The 25,367-nt window shown below is 44.3% G+C and overlaps 1 long non-coding RNA gene across 1 annotated transcript in view; it reads left to right on the forward strand.

Annotated features, from left to right (window-relative positions):
- LOC115093028 overlaps positions 1-25,367 on the forward strand; it is an 81,547-nt gene that overhangs the window by 11,062 nt on the left and 45,118 nt on the right. The window contains exons 3-4 of the long non-coding RNA XR_003857148.1: positions 9,165-9,241; positions 16,015-16,103. This is a non-coding gene — a long non-coding RNA (uncharacterized LOC115093028). The remainder of the gene's footprint in view (positions 1-9,164; positions 9,242-16,014; positions 16,104-25,367) is intronic.

The following is a 25,367-nucleotide window of genomic DNA, read 5'->3' on the forward strand; positions in this document are numbered from 1 at the left end:
GCACGCATTATAGAAATTGTCCGTATGCTTTTACACCTGCTAATTAAGTCGCAAAAGTGAAATTACACTTGTCTTTTGTCTGCAGTTTTTTAGGTGGGATGTCTCCTCAAGCCCATATCCTCCTATCCTCATTCAGGCAAGGATCCTCACTCCTTTCTTTATTTCTGAATATATCCAGTAGGGACTCTTAACAGGAACACTTTTACTCCTTGTCAAGTCTCTGCTGTCCCTGTAAAGTCCAGGCAGCTTTCAGAGTTCAGCCCAGCGCCCTCACAGTCTGCAAGCTCTCCTCTGCAATTAATTCTGATGCCAGCGCACAGCCTGCATTATTCAGTCCTGACTGCAGTTTCAGTTCCCATAGCCCCGAAGCAGGGTCACGTACAGTTTTACTGCTGTTTGTCTCTAACCTCCTTTAGGACAGCGTACTATCCCTGTAGTTTGTAATTCATCCTGTAAATCCGTCAGATAATTTATAATTTCTTGTCTCTTTGGGAGTTTGCAGCCTCCCTCCTTGACTGTCCTCAGCTCCCTTCTCACCCTCTGAGTCGGCACACTCACTCTTCAATTACACCTGTGTGCCAGGGAAGTTCCAGGGCTGCTATTACATGACAGTTGGCTGGGTTCTCATTTTTTATGAGGGCTCATGGTTGGGGCTACCCAATGGGACTTTTCCTGGTGCGGAAACTGTTGATAGGATGGTCTAGGGGAATGGAGGTGGCACAGAATGGCAGACAGCTTGTCACCCATGCTATATTGTGGTATTGTGGGATATGGCTGCTGTCGTGTGTTCTTCCTCCTATGAAGTTTATATGTTTTGTATGGCATTTGTTTTGGCCTTTTTGGGGGCATTTCACATCAGGGAGCTAGGGCTAGCTAGGGGGAAAGGAATACGGGCCTGCAGTTCCGCCATGTGCAGGTTAGAAGGGATGTAGTTAGGTTGGTGATTCTGAGATCAAAAACTGATCAGGAGGGAGAGGGGTTGAGTTGATACTGAGGGCAGTCAAGGGGCTTTGACCCTGCTCGGTTGCCAATATGCTCCTTTATCTGTCCCAGCGTCCCGTTGGGGGTTGCCATTTTTTGGTGCATGGGAACCTGCGGCTGCTAACCAGGTATCAATTTGAAATGGTTTTTAGGGCTGTACTATCCAGGGTGGGTTTGGAGGCAGCCAATTTTGGAACTCATCCATTTTGAATTGGGGCAGCCACGTCTGCTATAGGGTCAGGTCTGCCAGGGGAAATGATTCAGCGGATCGGGAGATGGAAGTCTGATGCATTTCGGACATATATCAGACCTGGGATTGGGGATATTTGTGAGTGATAGTTTTCTGTTTTTCCTTAGATATCAGGCCCTATGGTCGATAGATGTGGATTGTGGGGCACTCTTTTCTTGTATGGGCACACAAGCATGCTTGTCAGTGGCCTTACGGTCCTCATCAGGGCTTGGCAGTGCATGGTGTGACTGTCCACTAGTTGGGACAGTGGGGGAGACGCTGGACTGAACTCCTACCACACGTGCACCATTGGATGAGCTGCAGGTCCCATCTGGATGTTGTGGTGGTGCATTTGGGGGGCAATGATTGGGGAAAATTGTCTGGTTACCAATTTATTGGCATGGTGAGGAAGGACCTTGCCATGCTGATGATTTGGATGCCAGAGTCATTAATCTGTTGGTCAGACATTATTCCAAGGCCTGTGGAAATGGAGCAATGCATTTGGGGGCATTGTAGAGCCAAGGCTAATCAACAGATTGGATCTTAGTTGCATGTGATGGGAGGGGTTCACATTGAGCATGAGTGGTCCTGGGATGTTCATGCTGGCCTTTTTTGGCCTGATGGGGTTTCATTTGTCGTTTGTTGGTAGGGATTTATTTAACAATGCTATACAGGAGGCATTGGAATATGTGCTGCTGCGGGAATCTTCGGCCGCATCTTTGGGGAGGAGCGGGATAGGTTCACCTTCCCGTGCGTGTAGCAGGTTGCCCAAGCCTGATTAATGCAATATGGTGGCCTGACAGAGTAGCCAGTTTGGGCATTAACTGGTTGAGGCAATACCCGTCTGGTGAACGGTTGTGCTGGGCTTGGCTCCTTGCTGGCTGGTGGCGGGGGCTGGAGGTTAGGTGGCGGGATGCTGCCTAATAAGGGCTAGGCCAGTTGGCCTGCGGATGGGTTATATCTTGCTGGTTTGTGGCGGATGACCGTCAGTTTATCGTTATGAGGGCTCGGGCAGGTTGTTTGTTCTGTTAATAAAGCTGCAGCAGCCTGTTGATTCCCATTTCTGAGTGTGTTTGTCTTTTAACGTGAAGAGTGATTGTAAAAGAGCGGAGATAGAGATGCAGTGAAGGCCTGGCTGCGCCTGCTATTTTAACTTTGCAGAAAATGATAAAGTAATCCAGCTTGGATGATGTGGACTTGAATAACTGCACCCCTTTTGAGGCAACATGTTATTTTTAAAGTTAAAACACGAAAGGCTGATCACCAAAACACGGTAACCCACGCTACCATTAACGTGGGTTACAGTGGGTTAAGTTGCTGTGAGCTCCCTTATTTCAATGAGGCCAATTCATTAAATAACACGCAGCAAACGATGTTAGCAATAGTACGGGCTACTGCGCTTCAGTGAATCAGCCCCAAGGTTCTTTTGAGAGGTTCTAAAGTGGGCAAAAGAAAAGAAAAGCTAATTCAGCGAAAGAATGAGGTATTTTAGGAGGAAAATTTATTTGTGAACTATGCAGCAGGTGCACTGATTATTGAAATGATGTAAAAAAAAAATTGGAATTGTTGCTTGGAAATGAAGATAAGGGTAACCTGCATTGGGGTAATCTCCACAAAGTGGCAGATACTACACTAAACAAAATAAAAGAACATTAATTAGAAGAATAAATAAATAAAGCTTGCAGGGCAGACTCCATGGACCACTTGGGTCTTTATCTGTTGTCATTTACTATGCTACCATGTTTCTATGTATCTCACAGTTTTCATTTGCAGTTCTATTGCTGAGAGAGTTAATTTCCCATCTGCCACTCAGTACAGAAATCTGAAGCTTGGTGGCATGTCAGGAGATAAAACAGAGAGATTAGTTTATTGATTTTGAATTTATTTCTTATGTCTTGTAAGGCATAGGATCGTAGTACATGTGCTTGTAATTACTTCTATCAAAAAGTTAGTCCAATCAAACACGAGCTTAAGACAGCAACTGGCTTTGAAATCTTGATTTTACCTATTGAAATAAAGCAAATATCTAAGACCCATTAGATTATATTCAATGATTTTTATATTTTCATATTTGAATTACCCAATTATTCAGAATTATATGAAATAACATTTCAGCACAGCTGAACAATATTTTCCGCTAGCATAATAACCTATTCTCTACATATGTGTGTGTGTGTGTGCATGTGCATATATGACTCCTAGTCCATTGCCCCCATCAGTTGCTAAGCAAGGCTGAATTAGCCATGATCTGTGGGTGATGAATAGAACTGTCTCTCCAATCTAGTAGAGCTTTGAGCTCTACTGAGCATGTGCAGGAGTTCCCACATGGGCATTGCCTCAGTCTATTTTTTGTCTTCACATCCACAGCTTATCTGTCTGTCTCTAATTTTTGTCCTTATTCTACTTTTTTACCACCTCACTTATTCCAGCCACCTACAACAGCACTTTTCAATGCTACTTTACTTCTTATATTAAAAAAAAGAAGAAGAAAAGCTTCTGTGAGGAAGTTCTGGAACCTTCTCAATGGTGCAGAGTCAAGATCTTCTGAGCCCCAAAACAAGTTCCCTCTGGTACAGTTTGGCTTCCTGCTCCAGAAAAGTTCCCGCCTCAGTTAAGTGAAGATATTATCTTTTAAATTCCAAACTCCAGGCTGTATTGCACTCTACTTCTCCTCTGCTTTCAAGCCTCTAGGGATTTTTGCCATTAGGCAAACTAGGTGGTCGCCTTGGGCGCCAACCATTAGGGGGCATCAAAAAGCATAAGAACATAAGAAATTGCCATGCTGGGTCAGACCAAGGGTCCATCAAGCCCAGCATCCTGTTTCCAACAGAGGCCAAACCAGGCCACAAGAACCTGGCAATTACCCAACACCAAGAAGATCCCATGCTACTGATGCAATTAATAGCAGTGGCTATTCCCTAAGCAAACTTGATTAATAGCAGTTAATGGACTTCTCCCCAGGAACTTATCCAAACCTTTTTTGAACCCAGCTACACTAACTGCACATCCTCTGGCACTTTCGGATAAAAGAAGGACTAGGGGACATTCCATGAAGTTAGCAAGTAGCACATTTAAAACAAATCAGAGAAAGTTCATTTTCACTCAACACACAATTAAACTCTGGAATTTGTCGCCAGGGGATGTGGTTAATGCAGTTAGTGTAGCTGGGTTTAAAAAAGGTTTGGATAAGTTCTTGGAGGAGAAGTCCATTACCTGCTATTAATTAAGTTGACTTAGAAAATAGCCACTGCTATTACTAGCAACAGTAGCATGGAATAGACTTAGTTTTTGGATACTTCCCAGGTTCTTATGGCCTGGATTGGCCACTGTTGGAAACAGGATGCTGGGCTTGATGGACCCTTGGTCTGACCCAGTCTGGCATGCTCTTATGTTCTGTATGTGTGAATTTGGACTGAGTTGTGCTGCTCACTACTGCACCAGGGATCCCGGAAGTGTAAACCCCCTTCCCGCAGCTTCCCAGGTGTTGCAATGTAAAACTCTGCTAAAGAGAGTGAGTCAAGAAGGAAGGAAAAGCCCTGGGAATTGTGTAGCCCTTCAGATTTAGCACAGAAGGAATCTAGGGGCTGTGCTGCATCTGCATACATGAAATTAAGGCCCATTAGTAAGGTAATAGTGAAATTACTTTGACAGTATTTTAAATGATGTAGTTGTCATTTAGCGACACTGATATGAATTATGCTAGTCTCTGAAAAGTAAGCAAACAAATTATAAAGCTGTGGCATGATAGAAGACTATGATTAACTCTTTTTTCTTCTTATTCCAACTACTATCCATTTCCAACTACATTTTGGAAATGGATATGTCTATTTTACATTTACAAAAAAACTCATCAACAGAATTAATGTCTGAGAATGACAATGGTAAACCTGTTTTGCCAAAGATAGTAAATGTAGATTATATCTGTGCTTTAAAGCCATGGACTGGCATGGTGGCAGGGGATCTGGATTCATTTCCCTGACCAGAACTCAGCCTCCTGGGCCAGTTGCTTGGTGTTATGTTTAGCAGCCCACAGGGCGGCCCTGCAGACCACCGCACTTACCTCCAGCCCTGAGCTCATTACTTCTACCAGGATGTTTGGCCACATTGCAGACCGCCATGTCCAACCTGCTTCCAATGGTGCTGCCACTCCGGGCCCTTCCTAAGGTGTACGAACCCAACAACATTCCTCTTAACGGGCCCACAACGGGAAAATACCAGTGGCGCCTAAGGATGACATCATCAGCAGGGGCCTATAAAATGCTGCCTCGGCAATAGGTCAACTACCTGGTGTAGTGCTAGTTGCCACTTCGAGTTCCTGGTCTTCATTCCTGTGTTCCTGGTCTTCGTCTTCACAGTCCCTGGTCACATTCTCTGAGTTTTTCGCCTTTTCCTTGTGGTCAGTCTTCAGTCCATCTTTGTCTCCTTTTACCTCACTTCACAGCCTGCCTATCCATCCTTCCTCCCCTCGGACGGATCTCTGGTTCTGACTTCAGCCTGCTTGACACTTGACTACAATTGAACTCCACCTGCCACTGACTACTTCCTGATTCTCACTTGTGACTGAACTCTGCCTACCTCTAACCACTTCCTGACACTTGACCATGCCTGAACACCACCTGCCCTGACTACTGCCCGTCTCTGACTATGCCTGTAAGCCTGCCCTGGATCCTGGCCTGTGGCTCAACTATCTCTTCGGATCTCCACCTCAGAAGTCAACGCCTGTCAGCCCCAGCACCCAAGGGCTCAACCTAAAGGAACAAAGGACTGATGAAGGTGAAGCTCTAGTTGAACCCTTGCCACAGCCAGATTCACCAGCTGACAGTGGGGACATGCAGGGGTCCTCCCTGCAGGTTATATCAACTCCGCCTTGGTCCAAAGGTCCATACCCACAGCAGATTATTGAGGCCATAGAATTGGCAGATGCCACTGTCCTTCAGGCCATCCCAGGCCTTGCTTATAAGCTCCAAGAGCAGCAGCATTTCTAGTGGCTTCTATGGAGCAACTCACCACACATCTGAATGCAGCCTCGGCCTCAGCTGCACCAGTTCAGCTACTGGCTGTGCTGCTTGGGCTTGTCACATCGAGTCACCCCGTTCTGCACCTATCTGCTCCACCCCAGAATGCCAGGAACCCACAACAATGTCGAGGATTCCTTAATCAGTGCTATATGCATTTCTTTCTCCAAGCTTCACTCTTTCCAGATGACAAAGTGAAGACAACCTTTATTCTCTCAACAGAAGGGCTCTGGCCTGAGTTTTTCCACTATGGGAGAGCTCAGATCTGCTCCTCCAGGACCTGAAGCACTTTGTATCCATCTTTAAGACAGTCTTTGATGACCCGGGCTGGCTGGCCACCATGGGTTCCGTCCTCCTGCATCTATGCCAGGGCACCCAGTTTCTAGCAGACTACACCATCAATGCTCTCTCCAAGGAGTGACTAGGTGTGTGCAAATTTTTTTTTCGTGTGGGCAACAATTTTTTTTAAAATAATTTTTGAGCACCAGCATTAGTGTTCCATTTCTGTATATAGCACAAAGAAAGATGTATGTGAGGGACCATGTAAAACATGGTCTTTGCTCCTGGTTCTCGTTCCTGTGTTCCTGGTCTTTGTCTCTGAGTTCTTTGTCTTCATCCTTGTGGTTAGTCTTCAGTCCTTCTGTGTTTCCTCTTGCTCACCTGTGCTGTTCCTGGCTTCCCAGCTTGCCTATCTGTCCCACCTTCCCTTGAACAGATCTCTAGTTCTGACTTCAGCCTGCTGGACACTTGACTATGACTGAACTCTGCCTGCCTCTGACCATTGCCTGACTATGCCTGAATTCTGCATGCTCTGACCGCTGCCCGTCTCTGACTACACCTGTACTTAAACCTGCCCTGGACCCTGGCCTGTGGCTCAAGCGACTCTCTGGATCTCCACTTCGAATGCTCAACCTAAGAGGAACGAGGGCTGGGGTACGTGAAGCTCCAGTTGGGCCTATGTCACAGCTAGCTCCACCAGCCAACGGTAGGGACCTCCCTACAGGTTGCACCAATTCTACAAGGGTCCTCACCCACAACACTTGGGATACATGGAGGCAGCTTTCACAGAGGAATCTCAGTCATCGTACAGTGAAAACATCTAATGACTAGAAGGAGGTGTATTTTGTAGCCCATGACTGAGAACTGTTGCAGCAATGGCTGGACTGAGATAGGAGGAAGATTTAAAATGGTGAAAATACCCCCAGGTAGTTGCAAATGAAGGCTCATGGTACATAGGCCAACAGAAGCTGTTTCTACTTGAGTTGGAAAGCAAAAGGAGGATGAAATTGCCAGAAGAATAAAGTATTCACATGGTGTTACATAAACTATGTCTTTCCGAACAATCTTTGGTGGCCTTTGCATTCTTGAGATCAAAAAGGCTAGAAATGTGTGTAGTCTGTCGGCAGATATAACCAGATCGTCAGTACCATGCTCAAGAGGACACCAGCTGGGAGCCCGGGCACACACTGTTGTATATCTCCTTTCATTATGTAGTTAATTATCTTCTTTGATGGCCATCAGTACCTCAACTCCCTGTCACCTGTTTGGGGTGGCACATGCCTCAGCTGATCTCTTTTCTTTTACTTCTCCTGCTACCTCTGCTTTCTGCCGTTCCAATTTCCATGAATGGAAATTATGTCGTGTGTTACTAAGTAGGAACATCTCAAGCAACAGAGAGGTCCCTCTTTAACTGTATGTATAGTTAAGCAATGGAATAATCTATCGTAGGGGAAGAGTGTGGAATCAAGCAGGATAGAGGAATCTTTGTCTGAGATGGTACGAGAACAGCTGATATCCGCCTGGAGACTGGGGAAGGGCTAGATTACTTCTTGAGATCCCTTTCAGCCCTAGTTTCCTATGATTCTGAAAAGACCATGAATCAGTCTCATAACAAGGTAAATTAACTTTAAAAAAAAGAAAAAGTGCAATTTTTTTTTTTTAGCAGTATTCTTTAGGTTTTCTAAATCAATTTATCATAGTGTAATCAAGAGAAAGATAATTGTCTGTAACTGCCCAATAAAAGGCACAGGTGAGGTACTGGTGGTATTACTAATGCACAGGAATTTAATCAAAGTATATTGTTTGGCCGTCTGCTGGAACTTAGAAATAATCAATCATCAGAACAAGCAGTGGTTACTGATAAACTGTTTCGGTTTGTTGGCGTGAGAGGGGGAGCGTTTCAAAGAAAATGGCTGCTTGTTTTGAAGAATAGATCTGTGAAATTTGATTCGTATTGGGTTTATATTTCATGCTTTTCAGATTTTCACACAAAATTATGTAAAATGCACTGGACACAAAAACTCCACTTCTATTATGTAACAAGCCATGCTAAACTTGCCCACTGTTAGCAGTATAAAAAATATTTCTACTGTACAGTCAATAAATGAATAGAATGAAAATATATATTTTCAAACTGTATTTAAACAGCTTGATAAAAAGCACGATAAAACTTGATGTCAAGTCATACGCAATAACACCAAGGCAAACCAGATATACAGTAGGCACAATAGGAGCCTTTTACCTATAAAAATGTGCGGTGCAAAAAATTATACACGTACATTTCCACTAGACAGTCAAATATCTGCCCCCCTCCCCCCCCCCAAAAAAAAGAGAGGCTGCAGGTCAAATAGATATGTTAGATCATTTGGAGGTCAATTTTCAAAGAATTACATGGCAGTTGTACACAAGAATTTGGGATATATATGCATATATAGCCCTTGCGCGTGGTAAGTGAATTTTTAGATTGGAAGAACGTGCATACTTATTTCAAGTGTAATTCTATGAAAGTAAAAAAAAAAAGGTGTTCAAGTGCAGAGTTCAGAAGTATGTGCAAAAGTATTTTAGTGTTTTATATGTGTTGTATGCGCAACTTACATGCAAGCTTTCATATCTATTATTCGATTAGCGGAAATGAAATGTCACTTGTCTTTTGTCTGCAGTTTTTGGATGGGAGATTTAGGTTAACATGTGAGAAAAGGGTGAACAGGTGGAGATGAAGATGAACTGATGATTAAAAGTAGGTGTTCAACTATCTTCATAAATTGAAAATGCATATACTTTATATGCCTGCATGCATTAATAGAGGGTTATCTGCACAGGTTATTTTTATTCCCCATGTAAAATATATAGTTTTATAAAATAAGTGCAACAACTACACAGATCGCTGCATTAAAAAATAAGCTTGTACTAACACACACATGCATACTTTTGTGGCAGAGAGACTAAGCTTCTGCTTAGCTCATTCAGCTTTGTATAAGTGCAGGAAGTTGTAGCAAGACAAAGAAGTCTATGAAATAAATGGGACATATCAAGAATAAAATGAACAGCAAGATCCAAACGAGTATATAAAGCCATTAACAATTAGCCTCTCCCTCTACTCATATCAGCCTAAGGGCAATAATAACGTCATGACGGTGGCCGCAGACGTCGACATCGCCCGCGAGTGATAAATAGTGCCTGTTTGACAAATTATAAAGCTAAATGTCAGCACGTTGCCCCTTGGTCTGCATCACAGAAGGTTCAATAAAAAAAATGTGCTCATTCTTAAGGCTTAAAGGGTTGGAAATACCTCAAAAAGATAACATTGAATAACACCTGATATTAGATCCTTTGGGTATCCAGGGTATCCACTGTTGTCCTACAGAGTAGCAGAAGATAAAGCTTTGGATTTCTTGAATCTTATGTAGATTTTTGCTTTTTCATCAGTTTCAATCAGTCTTAATTAGGAAAGGTACTTACTTAGTGAATAGACATAATAGGATGCCTTTATTAGGCATTCTTTCTGCAAGAATACACCTGATCTGCCTGCGACAGCAGGCAGATCAGGTGTATTCTGCGACCCAACAAATTTTAACATGATCCCTTAGGCAGTTGCAACCAGGGATCATGTTAAAATTTGTTGGGTTGCCCATTGTCATTGACCTCATCTACCTAAGAAAATTCAAGTGGTGTCCAACCAGTGGTTGGCAGATTATGGGGGGAGGGGTTGCCAGGCATTGCCATGACTTACTAACACTACAGTAGATGAAGAGAATGGTGGTTTTTTTTTAACAGCCATGCTAGTTATGGTAAGTCATGTCGAGAGGGCTGTGGGGCAGTGGAACAGTGCGGCAGTGTGTTCAAAAGCAAAGGACTGAAAGAGTCATGATGGAAACACTAAGGTGAAATAGCTGGAGCAAGCATATCATCTATCTAGACAATACGATCTTTTGCATGTAATATATTTCTTCCTGTAACAAAGAATGCTGTATACATTTCTGGGTACACTTTCCAAGTACACACACACATGTTCTACTTTTCCAGTATAATAATTACAATACCTGCACAAGAAAAAGGGAAAAAAAATCTTACTAACTACAGACTCATCTTGAGGCCAGTGCCATTATGTTGTACAGTAGAATCTGCCCATTTCCTACATGCCATTCAACGTAATGGCACTGGACTAGGGTTCACCAACAGCCATTTTGAAAAGCCAGAACTGTGGGGCAGGAACAACTGAGAATAGCTCCTGCCCATAGAAGACCCATGGACCTACAATGGGGTAAGGACTGAAGATGTAGAGGGGGCAGGGGGACCTGCAAGCCAAGAGTGGGGGGAGGGACTAGGACCTGAATCTGGATATTATTTTTAAATTTGTTGAATATTCAAAACACAATTTAGAAAATTATGTTTGTTTTTCTTTTGCTACATTTTGAAAACAAAACAAAATGACAGCACTTCCCTACTGCTGAAGTGTTGCATTGTTTTCTTAATTACTGTTACTGTACAGATGTCTAATAGTTTATCTATCTTCCAAAAGTCTGAGGAGTAATCTATTGTGATAAGGTAATTATTTATGACAGAAAGCTCAATTCCTACCTTTGCTGCAAGGTCTGTCAGGAAGCAGCAGAGGCAGCAGGCTGGACATGAGCTAAGGCGCAAGGTAGATGAAGACCAAAGGCACTGGAGCTTGGAATGTAGGCGTGGAGCTTGGGACGTAGAAGTGGAGCTGGGGACATAGACGTAAAGCTCAGACATGAGGAGACGAAGGCAGGAGCAAGGAGTTCCGAAGACCCGGACACAGTTCAAGGAGATGCTCGGAGATGGAACTCGGAGCCAGGTGCTCAGAGATGGGACTCTGAACCGGAGCACTGAGGCGGGACTCAGTGGAAGGGAGGTTAAAAGCCGGAATCAACAGGAGACTTATGCCACCAAGGACATGAAGACTCTTCAGCCCTGTGAGATGGAGGAATCCCACCAGCGCCCTACACACCCCAACGGGGGTGGTCATGGGCCACTGCGCACCCTACCAACCCAACCGGGCTGGTCACGGACCATGAGGGACGGGATGACAGAGCCTCAGGAAGAAGAACTTTGGGATGAAGATCTCGGACATCAGGACCAATTGGAAGACGAAGCATAGGACCACTTGGAAGATGAGTCATCAGACATGGGATCCAGAGATCAGGATGGAACGCCAGGCAGGAATAGGAAGTGCAGGAATCCTAGGGAGGACTAGTCCCAGAAGACTAGCTCCTTGCCAAGGTGAAGATGGAATGAGCTTGGAGCCCTTTTGTAAGGCAGAAGAAATAACTCCCTGGGAGGAGCTACAGGAGGGCCACATCTGTGCTGTCCCTTTAAGAAGGGACAGAAGACGTGGCCTTGCCCCCTAGGAGGAAGGGGCTGGACCATGGACAGCGGCCATGCTGCCAATGACGACGCTGAGGATGCAGAAGGGCCATGAAGCAGGCCCCGACATTGGAAGTGGCTCCCTGCCACAGAAGAAGGACCGAGGGAGGCTCCAGCCGCCAGGAAATGCCGGCGGCAGCCAGTGGGCTGCGAAGAGGAGGTGCAAGTCCGTGGCTCCCTGCCGCAGTGAAGAGGAGGTTCAGGTGCGGCCTCCACGCCACAGGAAAGGCTCCAGCCTCAGTGGCCTCCAGGCCGCAGGCCAGAACGCGGCAGCGGTGGTCTGGGCCATGGCATCGGGAGAGAAGGCAGGCAAGGCCCCGGCCTCTGGGCCACATAGGTAAGCACCTCCTGTGGCACCAGCAGCGGGAGGAGCGCAACATATTCTAGTTTCCTTACTTAGATGATTACTTAGATGTTTCCTTACTTAGATGATTGGCTGATATCAAGCAGATCTTTAAAGGAAGCCAAGGAAGCTATAGCTCGTGCTATTCAAATGCTTGCATCTCTGGGTTTTATCCTAAATTGTGAAAAATCTCACCTATCTCTGACTTCAAATTTAGAATTCATAGGAGCCTATTTGGATACTTGGAAAGGAACAATCACCAGAGAAGGATCAGCCCTTGTTGATTGATAACATGTTATCAACCAAACATCAGTGCTAGCAAGAAAATTCATGGAAATTTTGGCATATAATGGCAGCTCAGCAACTGTGGCTAAACATCACAAGACGGTCCCACAATGGTACCTAAAGAGGCATTGGAATTGACATTTTCAACCTCAGTCCCACAGGATTCCAGTAACAGACCCAGTTTCAGAAGTTCTAAATCCAATCTTCAGCAGGGTCAATTCCATGCTTCTCAAGGTCACATATCATTGACCATGGATGTGTCTGCTTATGCTTCGGAAGTACACACGGGCAATGTGTATTCACAAAGAATATGGACCACACATAAACTTAAGTCAAGATGAAAGCCATTTTCAAAGCTCTAGTATCTTTAGAATAATTCCTGAAGGAGATAATTCTCTAAGTTCAAACAGACAATAGTGTGGCCATAAACAAACAGGGAAGCATGGGCTCAGATTGTCATGAAGTAAACAAGATATGGTCTTGGGCAGTACAGAGGGCAAGGTTTCTCAACGCCACATATATTCCAGGCAAAAACATCATCATCGAGACTTGTAAACAGTTATGATGGCGAAACCAAATGTCGGTATATAAAACTCGATAAATAAATAAATAAATAAATAAAATAGTTCACCTCCATCCTATTCCTGAGGCAGTGCTACTTAGGATAAGAAATCCATTTCTGTTTCCTTTTTGTAGGCAATATCTAAATAGCAAAGTTGTAGCCACAAGAGACATTGCAGACATTTTGAAGCTAACAGCAGTGTTTAAAAAAAAAAAAAAAAGATCTCTAGTCTCTACATGTATGAATTCTTGTCCCGTGATATACTAAACCTAATTTCTCACAAGAAAATACAATTGCTAGAGACACTTTTTCAAGCTGCACATATCTCTGTTCCACTGGCGAAAAGGGTCTGGTTGCAAATATTACTGGATGCGATTTGTGTCGCAGGGGCTGCTTCAAGTCCAGTATCAACTGGCATCACACTGTATGGTGCCTTTGTCCTGTACATTATAGTATTTCAGTACGGGATGTTTGACGACTAATTGCTTGATGTGTTTGAGAGCCTTGTCAAGCCCATACCATACCCATCATCTAAGAGGTTCCCTGTATCTGAAAAAGGTTTTACAAGGTAGCTAACAAATCCCAATTGCCATTGCAGCGACATTGCATTTAACAGTGTGGGCATGTGCTGCACTCCTCTCACTTTCTCAAGGTGCGGGTGTAACTCCTAGGAGATTAGCAGGTGTCATATACATATATATATATATATATATATATATATATATATTTATATACTTGATTTTGTAGTCTTAGCTTTGGTTTTGTGGAACTTGAAGATCTTTATTTGATGTCGGATACATTTGCTACTATGCAAAATTTACCTCTCTGGCTCTTTCTAAGAGTATGTTGAGATTGTTGTCATGATTGGCTGTTGCTTCTTCCATGCTGTCTCCACATCCATACGCTAAAAATGTCGTCTGCTATGACACGGATTTCTTTGAGGCCTGTCAGCACATCTTCTTGGCAACACTGATATTCCTCTGCAACAGGTGTAATCCTCAGTCATCCTGCTGGTATCCAAAATATGATCAGATAACTGCTTTCTATATCTAACTGAACTTGCCAGTATCTATCTTTAGCATCCATAAATGAAAATATTTTTGTTTGGCCAACTCTGGTAAAAATGTCTTCTGTTGTGGGCATCTGATAATGAACCCCAATCAGTGCTTTATTTAAATTGCTTGGATCTATACTTAGGTGGAACTTTCCTGGTTTCTCTATGGCTATCACACTGCTTATCTATTCTGTGGGCTCCATCATTTTAGCAAAGATTCCATCCTTCTACATTTGTTTTACAGCCTTCAGTATTTTCTCTTTCATTGCTACTGGGATTCAGCATGGCAGATGTTGCACAGGCTGAATAGATCTGTCTTTGTAGTAATATCATGTGCCTGGGAGAATTTCTAGATTTTTAAAAGTATCCTTGTATTCAGTTAGAATTTGTGACATGGATAGCCTTGTTTGCTGTGTTTTATCCTGGGTTAGAAACTAGCTGAGTGGGAGATGACAAAGGGTGTTGATAAATGGCTCTACTCTGAGGAGAGGGACATTAGTAGCGTTGTGCCTCACGGATTGGTCCTTTGTTTTTTTTTCAACATTATTGTGAGAAACATAATGGAATGATTTAGGGAAATTGCCAATGATACCAAAATCAAGATAGTCAGGAAGGCACGGAAAACACGAGGTGGGATTTAGCAAAGCTCTAGAATCTGGCAGTTAAGATTTAATGCTAAAAAAATGCAGAGTATTGCATTTTGAATGCAAAAAAAACAAGGAAGAGGTACAATATTGGAGGTGAAATTCTTCTAAGCATGAAAGAAGAATGGAACCTGGGGGTGATTTTATACTGTGATCTTGTTGGGCTAAAGTGATACAAAAAGCCAGAAAGAGAGGAATGGTCAGCAGACAAAGGAAAGTGATATTGCCCCTATATAGGTCCTTGGTGAGACTTCATTTTGGAATAACTGTCATGTAAAAATTCTGGAGAACACCCCTTCAAAAGATTATAAATTGGTTGGAGCTGGTCCAGAGAGTGGGTATCAAAATGATCAGTGGTCTTCATTCTAAAGCATATGGGGATAGACTCAAAGATCTAAACCTATATGCCCTAGAAAATAGGGGAGGTATGATAGAGACATGCACAGAAGGTGAGCCTCTTTCAACGGCAAGGAGACTCTAAAGCAGGGGTGGGCACTTCTGGTCCTCGAGGGCCACAAACCAGTCTGGTTTTCAGGATATCCCTAATGAATATGCATGACATAGATTTGCATACAACTGAGGCAGGGTGCATGCAAATCTCTCTCATGCATATTCATTAGAGATATCCTGAAAACCAGACTGGTTTGTGGCCCTCGAGGATCGGAAGTGCCCACCCCTGCTCTAAAGCAAGGTACCACGGAATGAGAGTGAAAGCGGGTAGTGATGGATACATGGAATAGCTTCCCAGTGAAAGTGGTGGAGACAAAAACAGTGTCTGAAAGAAAGCATGGGATATATACAGGGGATCTCTGAGAAAGTGATGGGAATTGTAAAACTAAATTAGTTGGGTGGATGGGCAGATTAGATAGGCCATATGGTCTTTTTCTGCCATTATGTTTCTATATCTTTCTATAGGAAGACAAGATTTACCATACTGCATCAGATCAGTAGCCTGTTTCTAACAGTGGCCAATCCAGGTGACAAGAACACAAAAGGTTGATAGATTCTATGCTGCTTATACCAGGGATAAGCAGTGGATTTCCCCAAAAATGATTAATGGACTTTTCTTCCAGGGAAGAAACCATTTTTAAACCCATCTACACTAATAGCTTTTAACAAATCCTCCGACGATAAATGTAAGAGCTTAATTATGTGTTGAACAAAAAACATTTTTCTTCTATTTGTCTTAAATACATTACCTAGTAACTTCATTGCATTTTTCCATTTTTCGCAGCCAAGCAGTATGTACAGGTCTGCTGTACCTACATACAGTATGTTTGTGCAGATTTGTGGATGAGGAAGTGTTCATATATCACATTTCTGGTGAGTCAAAAATGCTTTTGGAATGTATCCAAAATTTTGCAGAGATGTTCCCTGTCTTCTAGTGGCATATAGAGATGCTGCTACTGCAGCACATGAGAGTCTTCACCCATTAAACTCTTATTTTCTTATTGGTTTTATTCAGCCCTGTTGCATTTGCAGAATTCACCCACTGTGCTCTGAAAAACATCTGGTTGTTAAAGACATCACATACCATTTCCAGGGGCCTAGGGTTATGAATCAAACTTGCAGCTGTGGCAGAGGCATGTTTCTTGAATTGTCCTGGTTCACCATCTTTGTGAGGCAGAATCCAGACAGACTCATAGACTTTATAACAATTTAGATTTTATTCAGAAAGACACGGGATCTTTACAGGCCTGCTACTGTGGATGCTTGCTTCCTAGTGTTGATTGATTCCTGATCTAATTCCCGTCTGATGAAGGGTTGGTACAGAGAATGTTACATTGCTCAGTTCTTTGCAAGTCATTGCTGCCTGTCTGCCTATTGGAGACAAAGCTGTCTATCGTAACTCTTGGAAATTAAGTTTCAATGCAAAAAAAAGTGCAGAGTTATGCATTTGAAGATGCAGACAACCAAGGTAGCGATGCATAAGAAACAGGTGAGATCTCAGAGTGATGTATTATAATCTCAAGATAGAGAAACAGTGCAACAAGGTGGTAGACAGAGCCAGAAGAATGTGAGAGTTCACAGAGGAAGCTATAACTAGTAGAAACAAACGAATGATAATGCTTCCATACAGGTCATTACTGAGATCTCACACCAGTATTGCATCCAGTTCTGGTGGCTGTGAGGGAGTAGCCCCATGGGATGCAGTCATGCAGACACATAAGTACATGCTCTATCTACTGGCTGCTGCAAAATGCAATCGACATGCAGGAGATGGAGCTATGCCTGCCTGCAAGGAACCACTGAGCAACCACTGAAGTCCAAAGCAAGGAGAGTCTGCTTGGTGCGGTGCTGAAGCCACCCTGGTGGAGGGACTTAGGAGTGCTGTGCCTGAACCACCCACTGGTAGGAGAAGAGAGAAAGAAATGGGGGGAATACTGGTTCTGGGTGGTAGATGAAAGAGAGAAGGGAATACTGGGCAGAGGGAGGGTGAAGAGGCAGAGGTAGTGCTGCTAGGCAGGAAAGAGAGAAAAAGAAAGAAAAAAAGTTATATTGCATGGCCAAGGGGGAGAGAGAGGATAGCCCATGCTGGCAGGTGGAGGGGATACTGCTGTGCATAGAGTGGGGAGAGAGAACAAAGGAGATGTTTGGGGAGCAATAAGAAGGATGGATGCTACTGTGCAATAGAGAGTGACTGAGGGGGTGCCAGATCGGAGTGAAGAGACATAGAGGGAAGATGGGCAGGGAAGAAAGAGCAATATGTTGCTGGGTAGGGAAACGAGAGAGAAAATCATGCTGTTGAACAAAAAGGAAGAAGAGGGAAAATGCTGAGCAGAGTATGGGGAGAGTGCAAGAGTTATGCTGGGTAGAGTAGAGAGAGTACAGATATATATATATATAAGTAACCCCTAGACTAGTAGTCCTGGTAGAGGTTTCAGAGGCCCATATCTCAGACACAGTCATTGATGGTACTGTTGCATTTGGCTGTCCATGGGAGCAGCCCATGGACCACTGCATTCACCCTCCTGGTCAGGCCCTGGCCCCCAACGTACCTGAGACACTTCTGCTTTTCTTGCGGTGAAATCTGTGCTCCAATGTGCAAAACGCCACCACTGGCGCTTCCCCTTAGATGCATGCATGCCTGACATTGCCTGATTTAAAGGGTCCAGGACAGGAAAAGCCCCATGGTACCCCTGGATAACGTCATGTGCTGAGGCCTATAAAAAGTCCTTGCTGGCTCTGCTTCAATGCCTCAGCAACAGGTACAACTACTCCAGAATAGAGAATGTTCTCCAGCATCCTGTCTTCAGTTCCAGCCTTGTCTTCAGTCTTCATCTCCTTCTTCATTGACTGCCTGTTCTTCTCCTTGCCTGTCTACCCTGCCTATCCATCCCTCCTGTCCTCTCAGATGGATCCCTGATCTCAGATATGCCTAACCACTGCCTGCCTCTGACCATTGCCTGATCTCAGCTATGCCTGACCGATATCTGCCTCTGAACACTGCCTGATCTTGGATATGCCTGTGCGCTGCCCTCCTTTGTTCATTGCCAGACCTCAGACTCACCTGACCTCCACCTGCCTATGACCCAAGCTATCCAAGGATCACTACTTCTGCCATCAGCAGAGACCCCACCTAAGACCTGCCAGCCCCGGCACCCAAAGGCTCAACCAGAGGGGAACGAGGGCTTGTATAGCTTAAGGACTCACCTGGTCTCTGCTTCACCAGGGTCCACCTGCAGGGTTCCAGCTCCCCAACTACTTCTTCCTGTGACTCGGAGATGGGTTCCACACACTTCTCCATGCAAGCTTTTGTAGATTCTGGCTCTGGAAGAAACTATCTTGAAGGAACTCATCAACCAACTCCTAATTCCCACAGTCCAGAGAGTAGGATTAAACGGTGGTTTTCACAGTGGAAAAAGGTAAACAGTGGAGTGCCTCAGGGATCTGTTCTTGGATTGGTGCTTTTTAATATATTTATAAATGATCTAGAAAGGGGTACAACGAGTGAGGTGATCAAATTTGAAGATGACACAAAATTATGCAGAGTAGTTAAATCTCAAGCGGATTGTGATACAGTACAGGAGGATCTTGCAAGACTGGAAGATTAGGCTAACAAATGGCAGATGAAATTTAACGTGGACAAGTGCAAAGTGATGCATATAGGGAAAAATAACCCATGCTATAGTTACACAATGTTAAGTTCTATCTTAGGAGTTACCTCTCAGGAAAGAGATCTAGGCGTCATAGTGGATAATACATTGAAATCGTTGGCCCAGTGTGCTGTGGCAATCAAAAAAGCAAACAGAATGTTAGGAATTATTAAGAAGGAAATGGAAAATAAAACAGAGGATGTCATAATGCCTCTGTATTGCACCATGGTGAGAGTACATCTTGGATACTGTGTGCAGTTCTAGTCACCACATCTCAAAAGGGATGTAGCTGCACTGGAGAAAGTGCAGAGAAGGGCAACCAAAATGATAAGGGGCATGGAATGGCTGCTCTATAAGGAAAGGCTAAGAAGTTAGGGCCGTTCAGTTTGGAGAACAGACAACTGAGGGGGGATATGATAGAAGTCTACAAAATCATGAAAGGCCTTGAACAAGTTAATGTAAATCGGTTATTTACTCTTTCAGATAACAGAAGGACCAGGGGGCACTCCATGAAGTTAGCAAGTAGCTCATTTAAAACAAATTGAAGAAAATTATTTTTCACTCAGTGCATAGTTAAGCTCTGGAATTCATTATCAGAGGATGTGGTTACAGCAGTTAGTGTAACTGGGTTTAAAAAAAAGGTTTGGATAATTCCTACAGGATAAATCCATAAACTGGTATGACAGTAATTAATAAGCAATAGTAACTTGTGATCTAATGTTTGAGTACTTGCCAGGTACTTGTGACTTGGATTGACCACTGTTGGAAACAGGACACTGGGCTTGATGGACCTTTGGTCTGACCCAGTATGGCATATCTTATGTTCTTATGTTCTCTCTTTAATCTCCTCTGTTTTCAGAGACTTTTTACCAGGCCAAGTCACTCTAACAATGATGCCTGTGACCTTATGCACTGGTCTCCTGCACATGGGAAAACTTAATCTGCACATGGTTTCCTGGGCCATCCACCCCATTATCCTGAGGTTACCATGGCTCCAGCAGCATCACCCACTCATCGATTGGGCTACCCCACAACTCATCCGATAGGGCCATGGGTGCATAGATTCCTGCTTGGAGCCTGTATAACCTCCTTGTCCTATGACCATGGCATCCTTACTTCCCGGTCTTCCTCCGCAATACGTGAATTACCAAAATGTCTTTTCGAAGAAAGAAACTAAGATTTTGCCACCTCATCACACAATGACTGTGGCATTGAACTCATCCCAGGAGCCAAGCCCCCATACAGATGGGTTTACCCATGACTCAAGCCATGTCAGATTACATTTGGGAAAATCTAGGACATGGATTTATCTGTCCTTCTTCCCTGACAGAGGCTGGATTCTTTTTCATCATGAAGAAAGACAGCTCCATCAAGCCATGCATAGACTACTGCAGCATGAACATCACCAACTAGAATGACTGTTATCCATTACTGCTAATAACAGAACTGTTTGACCGCCTGCAAGGTGCCAAGATTTTCACAAAGCAGGATCTCAGGGGTGCACATAACTATTTGCATCAAGGCTGGTGACGAGTGGAAAACCACATTTAATACTTGCAATAGACATTACAAACACTTAGTCATGCCCTTTGGGCTTTGCAGTGCCCCAGCAGTTTTCCAGAAGATAGTCAATGAGATTTTTCATAACCGACTCTTCACCTGTGTGGTCATATCTTTAGACCACATATTGATTTTTTCTCAGACACTCACCGCTGAAATGTCTGCATCATCCTGCAATGCTTGTGAGAGAACAATGTCTATGCCAAATTGGAAAAATGTCTTTTTGAACAAGAGGAGCTCCCATTCTTGGGGTACATAGTTTCACAAGATGGATTTGGGATGGGCCCTGCCAAAGTAAAAACCATCAGGGATTGGTCCCACTGTGAGGAACTCCGGGGACTACAAAGATTCTTGGGATTTGTTAATTATTATCATCAGTTTATCCCAAATTACTCCTCCATGGCAGGCCCCCCTCATGGCCCTTACCCAAAAACTGTTTACTTGAAGCTTTAGATGCATTTCAGAAGTTTAAAAATGCCTTCACAGTTGAGTTTTGCCTGTGTCAACTGGATCCTGCTCAACCCTTCATCCTAGAAATTAATGCCTTTACCCTGGGCATAGGGGCTGTCCTCAGCCAACACACCCCAGAAGGAGTACTACTTCCATGTTCCTTATTTTCTAAGAAATTTTCACCAGCTGAATGTAATTACAGCATCAAAGATCAAGAGCTCTTGGCTGTCAAATTAGCTCTCGAGGAAAGGCGCCATCTATTCGAAGGAGCCCAACGCTGTGTTACCATATACACAGACCATAAGAACCTCAAGCATCTACATCAAGCTCAGAAGTTTAATACAACACAGTCCCATTTGTCTTTGTTCACTTCAATTTTGAATTGCAGTATCGCCCAGTACTCAAGAATCAACGGGCAGACACCCTCTTGCATTCTTTCTAGACCGAAGATGTCCCAGAACCTCCTCAACACATCATCATTCCCACTAAGATACTTCTGGCCACTAAGGTACCCATCCCTCCAGAGAAGATGGTCATACCTTCCAGACTCCATGTGAAGGTGTCCAAATGGGCCCGTGACTCCTGGTTACAGGTCCCCCTGGATGGGCATGAACCCTTGAATTGCTTCAATGACACTACTGGTGGCCCCAGATGAAGCAAGATGTCCAGGCCTATGTTGATTTGTATCCCACTTGTACACAGCAAAAAGTGCTGCATGGCCACCCTGGGGACTGTTACAGCCATTGCCAGCCCCCAGGGATCCTTTGACCCACTTGTCCATGGATTTTATAATGGATCTCCCTGTCTCAAATGGCACCACCATGATTTGGGTGGTGAGTGATTGGGTCTCGAAGATGGCACACTTTGTCTTATTACCAGGCCAACTTTCTGCACCAGAATTAGTGTGTCTCTTCACCCTCCATGTCTTTTGCCTGCATGGCCTACCTCAACATATACTATGAAATAGAGGAGTTCAATTGACCACCAGTTACTGGCAATCTCTTTGCAAGAAGCTTGGTATCACCCTCATCTACAGTACAGCCTGTCACCCTCTAGGGCCATACCAACAGCTGGCAAGGTGAACCCTAGGATGGGACTGGTCAGGAACCTCAACTATACCAGCCCCTTTCCCCTCAGGTTGAGCCCATGGGTTACGAAAGCTGGCAGGACATAGGAGAGTGTCCCTAAGGGTATAGAGAGACAGAGAGTCCAGATCAGGCTGGTTCAGGACAGGCAGCACACAAGAGTAAATTGAGGTCCAGGTAAGAGTTGGTGGCAGGTAGCAAGCAAGAGTGTCAAGATTCAGGCAAGGATCAGTGGCAGGCAGCAAGAAAGAGTAGTCTAGGTCCAGGCTAGGCTCAGATCCAGAAGTCAGTCCGAGGCAAATCAAAGGGCTGGACAAGGCAGGGCAGACTGGGCAAGAAGAGGCAAGGTGGGCTGGGCACAAGGAGGCAAGGTAGGATGGGCTGGAGATGATGAGGCAAGGCAGGGCAGGCTGGAGATGAGGAGGCAAAGTAGAGCAGGCTGGAGATGAAGAAACAAGATGAGCAGGAACGCTGGCAACACACTCTGTACAAGACAGGGAGACCTATTGATGAGGCACAGACTGGGAGTACGGCTGGGATTTAAGTCCCCAGCTGACTCTGATGTCATCTCCTGGCACTTCAGGCAGTTTCCCTCCATGGAGCCTCTAAGTTCTGATGTGCGCCATGCGTGCATGCCTATGGAGGCTAGCAGGAGGAAGATAGCAATGGCAGCCCAGCCATGTTGCATTGTCTGCCAGCAACGGCAGCTGGGGGTGAGTGCAGCTGGTTTCGGGGCTGTTCCAGATCTAGCTAAACGTAACAGTACCCCCCTCCCCCCTTAAGCCTTCCTCCCCAGGCTTCTGGGCATAGGCGTCTGGGTAAATCTGGGGAGCCTGAAGATTAGCTGCAGGTTCCCAAGAAATTTCCTCTGGACCACAGTTTTTCTAGGCAATTAAGTATTCCAGTTAGTTCCACTGTTTTCTGGAGTCTAAGATTTCTGATACGTCAAATTCTGTTTCAGCCTCAGATGAAGTTTGTAAGGGTTTGGGGACTCCCTGTGATGGGCAAGAGAGAATAAGCGGTTTTAGCAGGGAGAAATGGAATATATTATGTATTTTTAATGTGGGTGGTAACTTCAGTTGGTATGATACTGCTCCAACTTGCCACAGGCCAGGAAATGGCTTGATGAACCAGGATGCAAAATTAGCCGATAGCATTTTTAATCAGAAGTTTTGTGTACCAAACCAGATCCCCTGGCTTAAATTGAGGAGCTGGCTGTCTTTTCTTATCTGCCTGTGTCTTGAAATGGCTGGCTGCCATGGTGAGTTACTGGTTGACTCTGCCACAGTTTCTTGAGATCTTGACTGGAAGTGTGACTGCTGGACAAGGCACAGTAAGTGGGAAAGAGAGCAGTACCCGGGGGTGCTTGCCATAGATGATCTGGAAGGGCGAGGAGCCTGTAGAGCTGCCATTGTGATTATTATGGGACAACTCCACCCATGGAAGAAAAGTAGCCCAATCATCTTGTCACTCATTGACATATAGTCTTAAGAAGTTTTTAAGGACCTGATTGATCCTATTTGCCCATTTCCTTGGGGTTGGTAGGCAGAGATAAAGTCTAGAGGGATTACAAACATTTTGCAGAAATTCCTCCAGAATCTGGCTGTGAATTGGACACCTTGGTCCGAAGGAATATGAGGAGAGTCCATGAAGGTGGAAAATGTGCTGCACAAAAAGATGAGTCAGTTCTGATGTGAATGGAAATCCTGGGTGTGGTGTGAAATGTGCCATTTTTGAGAATCTGTCTAGCATGACCCATATCATGGCGTTGCCATTAGAGAAAGGGAGATCTATGATAAAATCAATGGATAAGTGGGAATACCTACAAACTCCCTAAAGAATGAAGGTTCAATCTCTTCAGTTTATGGCGATCCCTTTCCAGGCTGGCAGGTGAACCCTGGGATGAGACTAGTCAGGAACTTCACCTATACCAGCCCCTTTCCCCACACTCTGAGCCCCTTGGGTTCTGGGGGCTGGCAGGATCTAGGCAAGGGTCCCTCAGGGTATAGCAAAACAGAGAATCCAGGGACAGGCTGGGTCAGGACAGGCAGCAAACAAGAGTAGCTGCAGTCCAGGCAAGAGTCGGTGGCAGGCGGCAAGCAAGAATGGTCAAGATCCAGGCAAGGATCAGTGGCAGGTGGCAAGCAAGAGTAGTCTAGGTCCAGGCTAGGCTCAAATCCAGAAGCCAATCTGAGGCGAAGTCAAAGAGCAAGGGAGGGCAGGCTGGGCAAGACAAAGCAAGATGGGCTGGGCCCAAGGAGGCAAGGCAGGATGGGCTGGAGACGAAGAGGCAAGGTAGGGCAGACTGGAGATGAAGAGGCAAGATGAGCAGGAACGCTGGCAATACACTCTGTACAAGACAGGGAGACCCCATTGCTGAGGTGCCAACTAGGAGCACGGCTGTGGTTTAAGTCCACAAACAACTCTGATATCATCTCCTAGCACCTCAGGCAGTTTCCCACCAGGAAGCCTCTAGGTTCTGCTGGATGCCAGCGGGAGGAAGATAGCAGTGGCATCCTGGCCAAATTGCAGAGTCCATCAGAGGCAGCAGGAGCTGGAGGTAAGTGCAGCCAGTCTCAAGGCAATCCTGGGACCAGCCAAACATAACAAGAAATTTAAAACAGAAAACTTCCCTTTTCCAGCTAGGAGAAAACAAATAGATGTTAATCATGTTCAAATGGTGATATTTAATCTTCCTGATGTAAAGAAACTCCTTTATCTGATATATATATATACACAAGAAATCTGTAAAGCAAAAGATTACATTCTGGCCAGGATTGGGAAACATCCCACTAAAATCAGATATTTAAGCATTCTACCGGAATACTCCTGAAATATATCTCACCATATCCTTTCACCCAAAATAGATTTTACTTTATGATAAGCTGCCTTTTCTCCACACATGAACAATATTCCATTTGTTACACGAGTACAGGGATATGCCCTTCAGAAATATTGCCAATAATTTTTAATTCACTTCATATAATTCCATTTCCCAAATCCAATTCTCATCTAAACTCAATTTATTCTCTAAAATTGAAAAATGCAATCAGTTTCAGCTGTAAAGAAACATGAATTACTGATTATTGTAGTCACATTATTGCAGTCATAACTTAGCCGGATAAGTAGCGATATTCAGCTTTATCCAGTTAAGTTAACTAGATGAGTTAGATGTGGCCCATAGCAGGTATAAAGTTAGCTGGATAAGCTTATATGGCTAACTTTAATAGTCCGGTTTGTTTCATTGGACCTTAACTTTAATACTTACCTATGTATATTCAGCCTCATTGCCGTGCTGCTATTTGTCCCTTGTAAGATAGACAGATAAGTCTTATTTGGATAACTTAGAAAGCCGGATAGCTTTAAATTTTGGCCTCCACGTGTAAATTAAAGCT

Source organism: Rhinatrema bivittatum, chromosome 5 (assembly GCF_901001135.1).
Source record: "Rhinatrema bivittatum chromosome 5, aRhiBiv1.1, whole genome shotgun sequence".
NCBI lineage: Eukaryota > Metazoa > Chordata > Amphibia > Gymnophiona > Rhinatrematidae > Rhinatrema > Rhinatrema bivittatum.